This window comes from Rhipicephalus microplus, chromosome 2 (genome assembly GCF_043290135.1).
Source record: "Rhipicephalus microplus isolate Deutch F79 chromosome 2, USDA_Rmic, whole genome shotgun sequence".
Classification (NCBI taxonomy): Eukaryota; Metazoa; Arthropoda; class Arachnida; order Ixodida; family Ixodidae; genus Rhipicephalus; species Rhipicephalus microplus.
Window position 1 is genome coordinate 94,509,005 of NC_134701.1, and position 13,744 is coordinate 94,522,748.

Consider the following 13,744-nt stretch of genomic DNA (forward strand, 5'->3'; position numbering starts at 1 on the left):
TCGTGCAACGTGATCTGGTCAAACCTGCAATGCAATGGAGGGTGCTGAAAATCTCTTGGCCGGACATGTCGCCATGGGAAGCTGAACATTTAACGCTTGAACGCTATCTGCCGAGGCTGGTGTAGCTGTGCTATTTGAGAAATTAGAAAGTGCTAAATGGCCTTTCCGGGGTGGTCTAGTTGCTAAAGCACTCGGTTGCTGACCCGCAGGTCACGGCATCGAATCCCGGCGGCGGCGACTGCACTTTCGACGGAGCCGAAAACACTGTAGGCCCGTGTGCTCAGATTTGGCTGCACTATAAAGAACCCCCGGTGCTCAAAATTTCCGGAGTTCTTCAGTACGGCGTCTCTCATAAACATATGGGACATTGGTTCAGGGAGGTTAAACACAAGAGTATCGCTGGCAACATGAAGGAATACTATAGCAAAGAGGATGTAGCGGAATCCTAATGGCGAGACTAAATATCAAATAAATCTCATTTAGAGTGCACAACCAGGGATTGTACAGGATGTGGAAGTAGTTGGAAAGATCCTATGCAGTGACTGCACAGTGGTAAGAGCTCCTATTCTGCAAGATTTAAAAAGACAAAGACGAGAACTGATACGCAAGAAGGCAAATAATCAACTGGCGGTGAGAGATAATATAAAAGAATTCAGAGTTTCACTTCAGAATTCATTCTAGGCGCTAAACGAGGTAACCGACGTTGGCGTTGACACAATGAAGGATAATCTTATTATAGTATCACCAAATATTGTACAATAAAAGTTAGCGGTACAGTCAATACACAGGACACCGGAAAACTTTCCCAAGGGACGAAAAATGTCATTAAGAGACGACAAACGATGAAAGCCTCAAATTTAACCGACCAAATAGAGCTAGTGCAGCTTTCGAAGTTTATCAATAGGCGTTAGGCAGCCGACATCACCAGGTATAACATAGAGAGAATCGAGCAGGCTGTAGAAAGTGGCAGAAGGATAAAAGCTCAGAAGGCAAGCCTGTGCATAGACAATAATCGGATGTATGCATTTAGGAACAGGGAGCACAATGTTACAAGCAATATGAATAGGATAGTTGAGGTGTCGGAGGAGTTCTACAGAGAGCTGTTCAAAATCCGAAACAACCAGGATGATATAGTAAAAAGTAATAATAACCCAGAGGAATTCGACATCCTGCCAGTAACGACAAGAGAAGTAATGAAAGCCTTACACATACTGCAAAGAGGCTAAGCCACTGGTGAGCATAAGGTAACAGCGGACCTGTTTAGATATGGCGCAGAAATTGTGTTAGAAAGACTGGCCACCTTAATACTATGCCTCTTGACGCCAATGATAACAGAATCTTGGAAGAACACCAACGTAATCTTTATACATGAGAAACGAGGCGTCAAGGACTTGAAAATTTACAGTCCGATCAGTCTACTGTGCGCTCTCTAAAGAATATTTATAAAAATTATAGCAAATATAATCAGGGCGACATTGGAGTTCAATCAACCAAAGGACCAAGCAGGATTCCGTACAGGCTACTCCATAATTGACCATATTCATGCTATCAATCAGCTGATAGAGAAATGCGCAGAATACGAACAACCCCCATAAATAGCCTTCATGTATTACGAGAAGGCGGTTTACTCAGTCTAAAGAGAGAGAGTGAGAATTTATTAGAAGGCAGAGAGGTCGGCCTGAGCTAGTTCGCTCTAGCCTGCTACTCTACACAGGGGATAAGGGAAAGGGGAAGGAAAGAGGGATGAAGGGTGACGATGGGGACAAGAAGAGGTGGTGCGTATGTACAGTAGCCACTTAGCATAGTACCCTACAGTCTAGTTTCTAGTCCAGTGGTTTTTATAAAGTCTAGAACAGCCTTTGTAGCAGTTTTTGACACTGTTTGGTCGTTCATTGCTGACAATATGTGGCTTTCACTTAATGGTGTTCGTCCAATGCTTGCCAACGTTGCAGTTAGCATTTTTCTTTGCGCCACGTATAATGCACAGTCACAAAATATGTGAGCTATCGTTTCGCGCACTTGGCAGCGTTCACAATTTGGGCTGTCCGCACGGCCGATTAGGTGAGTGTAGTGGCGAGTGAAGGCGACGCCCAGGCGAATTCGGTGCAGTATATTAGCATGTCTTCGGCTGATTTTATCTGGAAGACGAAAAGTCATACCGGGGTCTGTTTCCCGCAGGCGCTTGTTCCGGTGATCTGGTAGCGACCAGTAAGTGGCAGCGCATTCGCGCATGAGTGATCTCAACAATGTGTTGACGTCACCTCGCGAGTAGGGTACTTTGACGTACATAGGAGCGTTGTATATTGCCGCTCTTGCTTCGCTATCGGCTGTTTCGTTGCCAACCAGGCCGCAGTGTCCAGGAATCCATTGGAGTGTAATCAAGTGACCACTCCTGTGTGTTAGGTCAAATGCTTGGACGATTCCTAACGTTAACTCGTAAAACTCGCCTCTTCTTGAGTTAGAATAGATAGCTTGAAGCGCTGATTTTGAATCAGATAGAATCGTCCATTTACGCGGTGCTTGGTCGTTCACAAATTTTATGGCTTCTTGTATAGCAACAAGTTCTGCAGCTGTCGAAGATGACCTATGATCTAATTTGTACTGTCGGGAAATACCGAGTTGAGGGATCACGAAGGCTGCAGCTGAGGCGGATGAAGTTACGGATCCATCGGTGTAAATGTGTACAGAGTCACTGTATCGGTCATCTAAATGTGCCAAAGTGAGTTGCTTGAGGGCAATATGAGAAACATGTGACTTATACGAAATTCCACGTATGTGAAGGCACACCAGTGGTTTAGTCAATGTCCATGGAGGCACTGCAGAGACTACGGCAGGTGCGAAGCCTGACGGGATCATGTGCCTATGCATATCGAGGCATCGCGAATAGGTACAGCTTGGTCGGTCCACTTGTAGCGAAGACAAAGGGTGCTGTGCATGTCGGGTCAGTAGACGAAGGTGCACTCGAAGAGGCTCACAGGACGTGTAAACCTGTATAGGGTAGGTGCGTGACTCCTCTATAGTGCCAGAGGTAGATGTGCACCGTGGCAGGCCAAGACATATTCTCAGTGCTCGTGCCTGAAGGCTCTCTAAAGTGCGAAGGCACGTTGCCCGCATGCTGGAAAGCACAGGTGAGCTGTACCTTATATAGCCCACAAATAATGCCTTGTATAACTGCAGAAGACTTTTCTCCGAAGGGCCCCATCTCAGTCCTGCTATAACACGAAGGACATATACAAAACTGATTAGTTTGTTTCGCAGCACAGTCACATGCTTTGACCAGGACAGGTTGCGATCAATGACGACCCCTAAATAGCGGTGGTGCTTAACCACGGGAATCACTGCTCCGTGAGCGAAGATTGGGTACCGCGACATTGATTTCTTCGTAAATGCCAATGCAGCACATTTTGCTATTGAAAGTTCCAGGCCTTGACGACGTAAGTACTTAGATGTTATTGATGTGCCTTGTTGTAGCCTTGCTCGCAGTTGTGGTCGCGTTGCTCCAGATGCCCATATGCATATGTCGTCCGCATACGCACTGATCCTGACAACGTCGGGAAGCTCAGCTTCAAGGCCAATTAGTGTTATGTTAAAAAGCATGGGGCTCAGGACGGCGCCTTGCGGAACTCCACGGCTTACGAGGTGCCTGGCCGTGTCACCATCGGATGTCGACATAAAAATGGTACGTCCTCTGAGATAGCTCCCTATCCATGCGTGTAGTCGGCCACCTACGCCGATGTCTTCAAGTGCATCAAGAATGGCCTCATGGTAGACGCTATCGTACGCGCCCTTTATATCTAAGAAAATGGCCCCTACCAATCTCCGACGTTGTTTTTCCTTTTCAACAGAAGAAACTAGATCTACAACACCATCTATAGATGATCGACCACTACGGAAGCCATTTATGAAATCTGGTAAGCCGACATTATTCTCTAGCAGCCATTCCAATCTTGCCAGCACCATGCGTTCCATCACCTTACCGATGCAACTGGCTAGGGCAATGGGTCTATAAGAAGACAACTCGTGTGAACACTTGCCTGGTTTCAGTAAGGCCACTATGCGGCTGCACTTCCAACTCTCTGGGACTTTCGCTGTTTCCCACGTAGAGTTGTAGAACGACAAGAGAGCCTGCCTTGCTTCCTGGCTGAGGTGATATAGAGCCGAATATGTAATTCCGTCAGGCCCGGGTGCGGGCGACCGTCGGGACGTAGAAATCGCAGCGTCGAGTTCGTGCATTGTGAATGGTAAGTCGAGGCGATCGTCGCTGGTTGGCGGTGAGGCTAAATTCGAAGGTAATATCGATGAAGAGGTCATACCTACGAGTAAGTGGCAGTAATCTTCTGCAACCTCTACTTCAGGTCGACCTTGCTTTAGAGCCAAAGATCGGAAAGGGAACAACTGTTGAGTGGGCGTCTGAAGGCTTCGCACAGTTTGCCATATTCGAGACAGGGGTTTTCTGGGATCAAGAGAGCTACAAAATACCCTCCACCGTTGCCTATCGAGCTTATCGAGGTGTCGCAATACATGTCGTTGTGCTTGGCGTGCTGTAGATAGGTCAGATGGTGATTTCGTCCTCCTGTATTTTCTCTCTGCCCGGCGACGAATTGCACGAAGGTATTCATATTGTGCGTCAAGTTGTGATCTTGGTAGCGGCACATTCACAAGTTTCGTATGCGTTGTTAAGGCTGACGCAATTAGGCTTTCTATTTCAGATATAGATTGAATGTTCCCGCACTGAGCATTTACAGAAGCTTGGAATCCTGGCCAGTCTACGCTTTTCACAGGCCGGGGAGACGAACAACGGAATCCTTTTAGCTGTATATATGTAGGGAGATGGTCACTTCCATGTGTTTCAACGTCTACAAACCAATAGGTGGTAGGCAAGAGACTTCTGCTCACAAAACATACGTCTAGACAGCTGCTGTACGATGCGCCACGGAGGTAAGTAGGTGAGCCATCGTTAATGGACATAAGTCCCTGATTGAGCACAAAATCGGCAATGTCCCTACCGCGGGTGTTCATTGAGGCAGAACCCCACATGGGATGATGTGCATTAAAATCCCCAACCAATACATGTGGTCCAGGGCAAGCTTGGAGAACAGACAAGAGATGGGGACAGTCCACGTGGCTTCTAGGAGGAATGTATCCACCAATGATTGATATTGTACGTCGCTTGTGCTTTATAGATAGGCAAATATAGTCGTTAGAATCATGAGGAGCCACGGCATGTCTCACGTACGTTAAATCTTGACGTACGCATATAATTACTTTGCTCGTATTTCGATCATCACGTGACCACAAAGTGACGTATCCGGAAATACGAAACGACGACATCATATTCGGCTCACATATTACAACCAACGGAAATTTGTATTTAAATATCCGTTGTCGAAAGTCAGACAATCGGCTTCGCAAACCTCGTGCGTTCCACTGCATTATAGCAGAGGTGCGCACACGTTCATCGTAGAAATTCGCCATATTGTTTATGAAAGGGTCAGCAGTAGCGGTTCCAGCACGTTGAGGATCTGCACTGCTGTTTTCGCTCCTGGCGTGTGTAGCTCGTTGAGAATCGCACGAATAGATTTGAGTAGATGCTTCAGCATAGTTTGGCTCTTCTCAGTGTCTTGCCTATCATTTTCCGCCCTCTTTGAAGTTGCAGCCCATGATGTGGTCTTTTTTATTGCTCCGATCGGTAGCGAAGGCCACTCAGTATCTGAAGCATCGGCGTGCAACGCGGGCGTTGGTCCACTTTCTGCATCCCTGGAACGTGGTGCGTACAACATGGGTGTAGCGGCCTTATAATGCGCACGTGTATGTTCATCTGTTGCTGATGGTGATGCATCACTCCTATGTCCACTATGATTTCGCTGGTGCCTACGTTTTGGACGACGTCTGTGTCGGCGGATGGATGTGACTGCCTCTCTGTGTGTCGAGTTGTCTCTGACCATCTTCCGCAGGACGCGAATTTCTTCTTTGATCTTCGGGCACTCCTTCGACGTTGCTTCATGTGCACCAGAGCAGTTTGGGCATTTCAATGGAACAGCAGTATCGCAGTTTTCCACCTTATGAGACCCGCCGCACCGCTGGCAAGTTGTCTCACTTTTGCACACTGCGCTGACGTGTCCCAACTTGCAGCACTTGTGACACTGCAAAGGCCGTGGCACGTAAGGGCGCACGGGATGTCTCACGTATCCAACCTTCATGCTAGAGGGCAGAGTCTCAGAATCAAATACTAGTTTGATGCAGCGAGACTGCCCGAAGCGGCGTATGGTCACGATTTTGACTGTTGACGTCACAAAATTCTGCAGGTCAGCGTCTGTGATGTCAGCGTCGACGTCATTTATCACGCCAGTCGTTGTTCCTTTCCCGTGAGCGAGAAACGCGCGAACTGAAATACTTCCGAGCTGCGTGACGGCCTTCAGTTTGTCAAGAATGGTTTTGTTTGTCACATCAACTGACAATATGTTTTTCCTTCTATTTATGCGAATTTCACTCACTTGAGCAGGTGCTACTCGCTCGAAATAATTAGTCAACGACTGCCTGTTTAGTGAGTTCAGGTTGTCTGATGTAGACATGGGTACATACGAGATGGTGAAACATTGCTTGCCTTTGTCTAGCGCCGGTTGTGGCTCCGCCGTTGATGACGTCCTGCGAAGCTTCCTTTTCAACCGGCGGGTATGGAATGTCCTGAAGTCGGCTTCCGATTCCATCTCTTCCACTGATGAGCTCTCGGTAGAGTCATCGCAAGGAGCATATGCGCCAAGGCGGTCACCCACATTCGGTCCATCCTTATGCAAACGGCTAGGGCCCGCTGTCTCGTTGGATGGATGGTCCCCCATCCCGGGGGGTGACGTCTTCCGTTCCGCTTGTTCAGAGAAAGTCAGGAATTCTGACAGTTTAAGAAAAAACGATAGTTGTTCAAGGCAGAATTACGCCCGAACGCACTTCTTCCTTACTCAGTCTAGGCATCAGCAGTGATGCAGGGATAGCAGAATCAAGGTGACGACGAACCCTACAAAAACATACTGGAATAAATCTACAGCGGATCTACAGCCACCATAGTTCTCCTGGAATGAAGCGACAGAATTTCAATAAAGAAGAAGGCAGGGAGGCATGACGTCTCCAATGCTGTTCACTGCGTGTTTACACGAGATTTTCAGGGCCCTATTTCGGCAAGAGTTATGGATAAGAATTAATGGAGAGTACCTTAGTAACCTTCGATTTGCTGATGACATTGCCTAGGTAAGTAATTAAAGTGACGATTTGCGGCTCATGATTACTGAACTCGCACATTTATATATATATATATATGTATATATATATATATATATATATATATATATATTTATATATATTCGCACATTTCGAAATGTGCGATGTTAGTACCTGCTGAGTACTAACAAAAGACCCAAACATTGTTCGTGGACTAATCTAATTTTAACACATGCGGCCTCAGCTCCAAATGTGAACCATATCTTAAAGAAACATTTCAACATTTTAATACAGAGCGAGCGACTCAAAGGAATCTTTACAGAACAACCACGCGTGATCTACCGGCGGTCGCGGAACCTTCGTGATTTACTAACCTCATCTAAAACCACGTGTTCACATCATGAAGGCTGTCATCCCTGCAACAAACCACGTTGCAAAGTTTGCGCGCATATGACGACATCTAAAACAGTTTTAAGTACATCGTCCTGTTTTTCTTTAAAGATAAATGGGAACTACACGTGTGGTAGTATCAACGTCATCTATTTTCTCGAGTGTTCAACATGCGGAGCTCAGTACATAGGTCAAACAGAGACAAGTTTCAGAATTCGTTTTAATAATCACCGTGCACATGCCGTAAGCCTCCCTAATCTACCGCTGTCGAAGCACGTCAGTATGCCTGGCCATGGTTTCGACAAAATTAGGGCCACTATTATTCAGTCCGGTTTCAAGACAAATCACGATAGGGAAGTGAGGGAATTCTTCTCGATCCGCAAATTTAACACCATTCGTTCAGGTATCAATGAAAACGTAGGAAAGCTCATCTGCCTCGCACTATAACAACACGACTTCTGAGATTAATAAAATATTTTAGTGTATATTAAAATGTATATTAGTCAACCGTGATTTCTTTACTTCAGAGCTCTTTTACATCTCCTGCCAATCATGCTGTGCCCCACGTGTCGATGCGCAAGGAAATTCGAAACTTGTATATTCATGCACCCGTCGCATGTCAGTCATGTCAACACAAGGTTCTGACAGATTACCATTTCTTTACTTTGATTGTCCGAGCTGCTATACCGAGAGTTCATCACGTGAGCCTATAAAAGCGGCTGCATTGTATCATACCTACTTACTCTGACGAAGGCCGTGCCACGGCCGAAACGTTAGTAAATACGATTTCCTTTTCAAATATGCTATCTGCAAGTTCATTCAATGTGTATATATATATATATATATATATATATATAGATAGATAGATAGATAGATAGATAGATAGATAGATAGATAGATAGATAGATAGATAGATAGATATATAGATAGATAGATAGATAGATAGATAGATAGATAGATAGATAGATAGATGGATAGATAGATAGATAGATAGATAGATAGATAGATAGATAGATAGATAGATAGATAGATAGATAGATAGATAGATAGATAGATAGATAGATAGATAGATAGATAGATAGATAGATAGATAGATAGATAGATAGATAGATAGATAGATAGATAGATAGATAGATAGATAGATAGATAGATAGATAGATAGATAGATAGAAATTGTTACGGGTGTTTATTGAGGAACACAGCCTCCGGGAAGATAGCAGCAAGAGCAGGCAAAGCGTAGCCAGGGAGGGAACAACCGAGCGAGCCAGGCGATGGCAATGCGCTTCCGCATGTGTCCATCTTCTTCCTCACAATAACCCGCGGCATTGAGAGGTAGCCCACCTGGCAACCTAGAGAGAGGTCAGAGGGTCATAATACGGCTTGAGACGGTTAATGTGGACTGTTTCTCGCCCCCGAGACGACGAAGGTCGGAAGATGATGTAACGGGTTGAACCAAATAATTAACAGGAGAGGTCTGTGCAACCACGCGGTAGGGTCCGTGATACTTCCGAAGAAGCTTAGGTGAAAGGCCGGGAGCAGCAACTGGTGGGACCCAAAGGCACACGAAAGAGTCGACAGTGAAAGGGTCAGGAGGGATGACGGAGTCGTGACGCTGTTTATGGTGACACTGTGGGTCGTAGGAGAAAGAACAGGCCAGTTGTCGGCATTTCTCGGCGTGGTGACCCACCGCAAACACAGGCTGGTAGTCGTCAACGTCTGGATGATATAGTGGAATCGTATGAATGGTGCTAGTGGGTCCACGGCCGTATAGCAAGAAGAATGGTGAAAATTCGGGGGTGGCTTGGGAGGCGGTGTTGTAGGCGAATGTGACAAACGGAAGAACAAGATCCCAATTGCAGTGGTCTGACGTAACGTATATCGACAACATGTCACCGAGAGTTCGGTTAAATCGTTCCATTAATCCGTTTGTCTGTGTGGTATGCGGTAGTGGTGCGGTTAATAATTCTGCATTCGGATAAGAGTGATTGCAACACGTCTGAGAGAAATACACGGCCGCGATCACTGAGCAGTTCATGAGGGGCGCCATGGCGGAGAACGAAGCTGTGTAGAATAAACGAGGAAACGTCCTTGGCTGTTGCGGCAGGTAATGCAGCCGTTTCGGCGTATCTTGTCAAGTGATCCATGGTGACGACAGTCCAGCGGTTGCCAGCGCCAGTGCTTAAAAGAGGCCCGTACAAGTCAGTGCCGACGTGATCAAATGGGTGGGCTGGGCAGGGAAGCGGCTGGAGAGGTGCTGTGGAGAAATGCGAGACTGGTTTGCGTCGTTGGCAGGCGAGGCATGAGCAGACGAAGTATTTACAGACGAAGCTGTACATTCTGCACCAATAATAGTGTAGGCGAAGGCACGTGTACGTCTTGAACATGCCACCGGGGCCACACTGAGGGTCATTGTGGAAAGTGGAGCAGAGATCGCGACGAAGATGGCGGGGCACAACCAATTACCATGTGCGGCCATCGTTGTGCTTGTTACGGCGGTATAAAAGACCATCGCGGATAGCGTAATGCTGCACTTGGCGGCGCAGCGCTCGTGGAGCCGGGGTGGTCATGGGGCTTGACCAAAAGTTTAGAATTCTGGCGATCCAAGGGTCATTTCGTTGTTCCGAGGCCATGTCCAAGATGTCTAGTGGCGAAATATTGTGATTGTGACTAGATGCGCTGGCGTCTGAAATGAGTGGGAAGCATGGCAGGGCGTCAGCATCAGAGTTTTGTTGGCCAGAACGATATACGACACGGATGTCATATTCCTGGAGTGGGGGGGGGGGCACCGAGCAAGGCGACCTGACGAGTTCTTGAGGTTTGACAGCCAACACAGGGCTAGGTGGTCTGTTACGACGTCAAAGGGACGACCGTAAAGATAGGGACGAAACTTCTGTAGAGCCCATATGATAGCCAGGCACTCTTTTTCGGTTACGGTGTAATTGGTCTCAGGTTTTGTCAGTGCACGACTGGCCTATGCAACCACGTATTCAGCGGTTGTATCGTCACGTTGTGCGAGCACAGCACCAAGGCCGACACCATTAGCATCCGTGTAAATTTCTGTGCGTGCGCTCAGAGCGAAGTGACGCAAAATTGGTGGAGACGTAAGCAGGCGTCGAAGGGTCGTAAACGCATCGTCGCAAGCTTCCGACGAGGTAGATATTCCGCTGTCGCCTTGGAGGAGCGCATTGAGAGGTGCGATGACAATAGCAAAATTACGAACGAAGAGCCGAAAATAGGAGCATAGGCCGATGAAGATGCGCAGTGCTTTCAGGTTAGTAGACTTCGGCAACTCGGATACAGCTCAAAGTTTAGCAGGATCGAGAAGAATGCCTTCTTTGGAGACGATGTGGCCTAGTACAGTTAGTTTTCTAGCGGCGAATAGGCACTTTTTCAAGTTAAGCTGAAGACCAGCATTTTGGATAAAGGTCAAAACTTAATGCAACCGTTGTAATTGGATCGGGAAATCTGGCGCGAAGACGACAATATAATATAAATAGCAGAGGCAAGTGTGCCACTTCAAGCCGTATAAGATTTCGTCCATCATGCATTCAAATGTGGCGGGCGCGTTACAGAGACCGAATGGCATTACAGTAAACTCATGTAATCCATCTAGCGTTACAAACGTGGTTTTCGAGCGGTCAGTCTCAGCCATGGGCACTTCTCAGTAGCCAGAGCGGAGATCCAAGGAAAAAAAATTCCGCCATATCCACGAAGTGAATCATGATGAGTGGGCGAAGCTCCGGAGGTAAACCTGGTAAACCATGAATCCTCTGTACATTTTGCCCACTCGATTTTATTACATCGCTCCCCCTAGCGTACGTCGCCGCACTAAATCGAACGATTGCCTTCAACCAATGACACGCGCCATGTGCGACATCATTCCTATTTTATAAGATCTCGCGTCTTTCATCAACTACAAGTACCGCTTTCTAGTTTATAACATCTTGCATCTTTTCATCATCAGCTACAAGTACCACCATCTAGTAAACACTACAAGAACTAAACGAGAGGTGGCTACATACGGGAGACGGTACCGCCATCTAGTGAACACTGCAAGAACTAAACTAGAGGTGGCTACATACAGGGGACGGTACCGCCATCTAGTGAACACTGCAAGAACTAAACTAGAGGTGGCTACATACAGGCTACAGGGGACGCACAGCCCACGCCCTAAGGAGCTTCGCCCCTAAAAAGAACTCCGCTCCTTGCAAGCAGTCGAGTGCGTCATGAATTTATGGTAACGGGTACACATCTTTTCGGGTAATCTTTTAAGCCGGCGATAATCGACGCAAAATCATATTGTGCCATCTTTCTTCCCAACAACCCAACAAGGACGACAGGTGATGCACAAAAGTTGAATGACACCGCGTTTAAGCATGTCATTCACCTGGTCATCGATAAGGCACCTCTCACTCGCCGATACTCGGTAAGGACGCTGCCGAATTGGCGCATGGCTTCCGGTGTCGATAGTATGCGAAACAGTCGTTGTGCGGCCGAGTTCCCTTGCTTGGCAGTCAAAAGAGGAAGAGAAATCGTCGAGCAAGCGAAGAAGTTGGTCTCGTTGTGTCGTTGTAAGGTCGCTGGCTGTGGCTGGTGTGAAAGGTCGTGGTAGTGGCCGAGGAGTTGATGTCTCGAGGGTGGTCATATCAGTGGGGTTGTCCATGGTGTCAAATATCGAAGATGACGCCGGCGGTTTGGCTTTTCCGAGGGTTTCCAAGCAGCGCATAGGGATTCCTTGGGCGATGGATTGGTTATGTACATCACAGAGGTGCCTAAACGGAACTCGAAAACGGCAATTGGCATTGGCAGTGATCGGCGGCGAACTAGAAGTGCAGACAATGCGAAAAGCACTGAGCCACCGTCTTCAACCACAAGAGATGGAGACAAGAACAGTAGACTGGGCAGGTAAACAGTGTCGTCACGCATTGGGATTTTGCAACATGTGTCCTTGTCATTGATGACGTCTGTCGAAAATTGGAACAACTGGAGTTCCACGCGGGCGCAATTGCTCACCACACGATATGTAGAGAAGAAATCCCACCCTAATATGACGTCATAAGAACAAGATGGAAGCAAAATAAATTCGATCACATAAAGAACATCCTGGATGACGACACGGGCTGTGCAGGCACCGGATGGCTCGACGTGCTGCGCGTTGGCTGTGCGAAGGGATAGTCCACAAACAGGCGTCGTGACTTTTCGGATATGGCGGCAAATGCGGGCATCAATCGCTGAAAAGGCAGTGCCGGTGTCGATAAGGGCTAGCATCCATGTTCCTTCTACAGCGACTTCAATAACGTTTCCGGGAGAAATCTGAGGCCTTACGCATTTCACCGGAACCACAGTTCTCGCCTCTTAACTGCGCTAACTTAGTTTTCCTGGCGCACAGGGCTCCGCCGTCGGTGCATAGGGGAAAGCGAGCGGCGGAGAGGAGAAGGCGAGCGGCGAGAGGTGGGTGGGGTCCAGGAGGTAGGATAAGATTTGTAGTCGTCTGAATAACTGCAGCAGGGTTGACGTGGCGCATACGTGACACATGGTGGACGCACACTGTTGGAGATAGGTGGTGCACGAAAGCGACAGTAATGGGCCACATGTCCAACTAGGCCACAATGAAAACAAAAGGGGCAGTTCTCTTGCGTTCGCCAAGGGTCGTCGACTCATGCGTATTGTATGACTTGGGGGGGGGGGGGGGCGGGCGGCGATACTGGTGGGCGAAAAGGCGGACTACGAGGGCTGTAACCTTGTATCACAGGCCTGAAAGCGACTGCGGCGCACGTCAGGGGAGCAGCAGTCGGAGCCTTATGGAGCGAAGGCGAGACCTCTTTGGTGACCTGGTCCCTGATCATGTTTTGGAGAGGGGGCGCCCATGGGAAATTCGACCAGTCTTGAGCAAGCGGCATCAGCGAAAGCTGGCGAGCGACCTCTTCACGAACGAAATCCATAATCTGTTGCAGCAGAGAGGAGTTGTCAGGAGCAACAGCCAATCCCGACATTGAAGTCGCCTGTGGATGAGAGCGGCGAAAGACTGACAAGTTGAGACACTATGGACGGGCTCTTTGCCAGCAGCATCTGAAAGTTGTCGTCTTCAATTCCTTTCAAGACATGCGTGATCTTATCAGCATCGGCCATTGCGACACCAACGCGG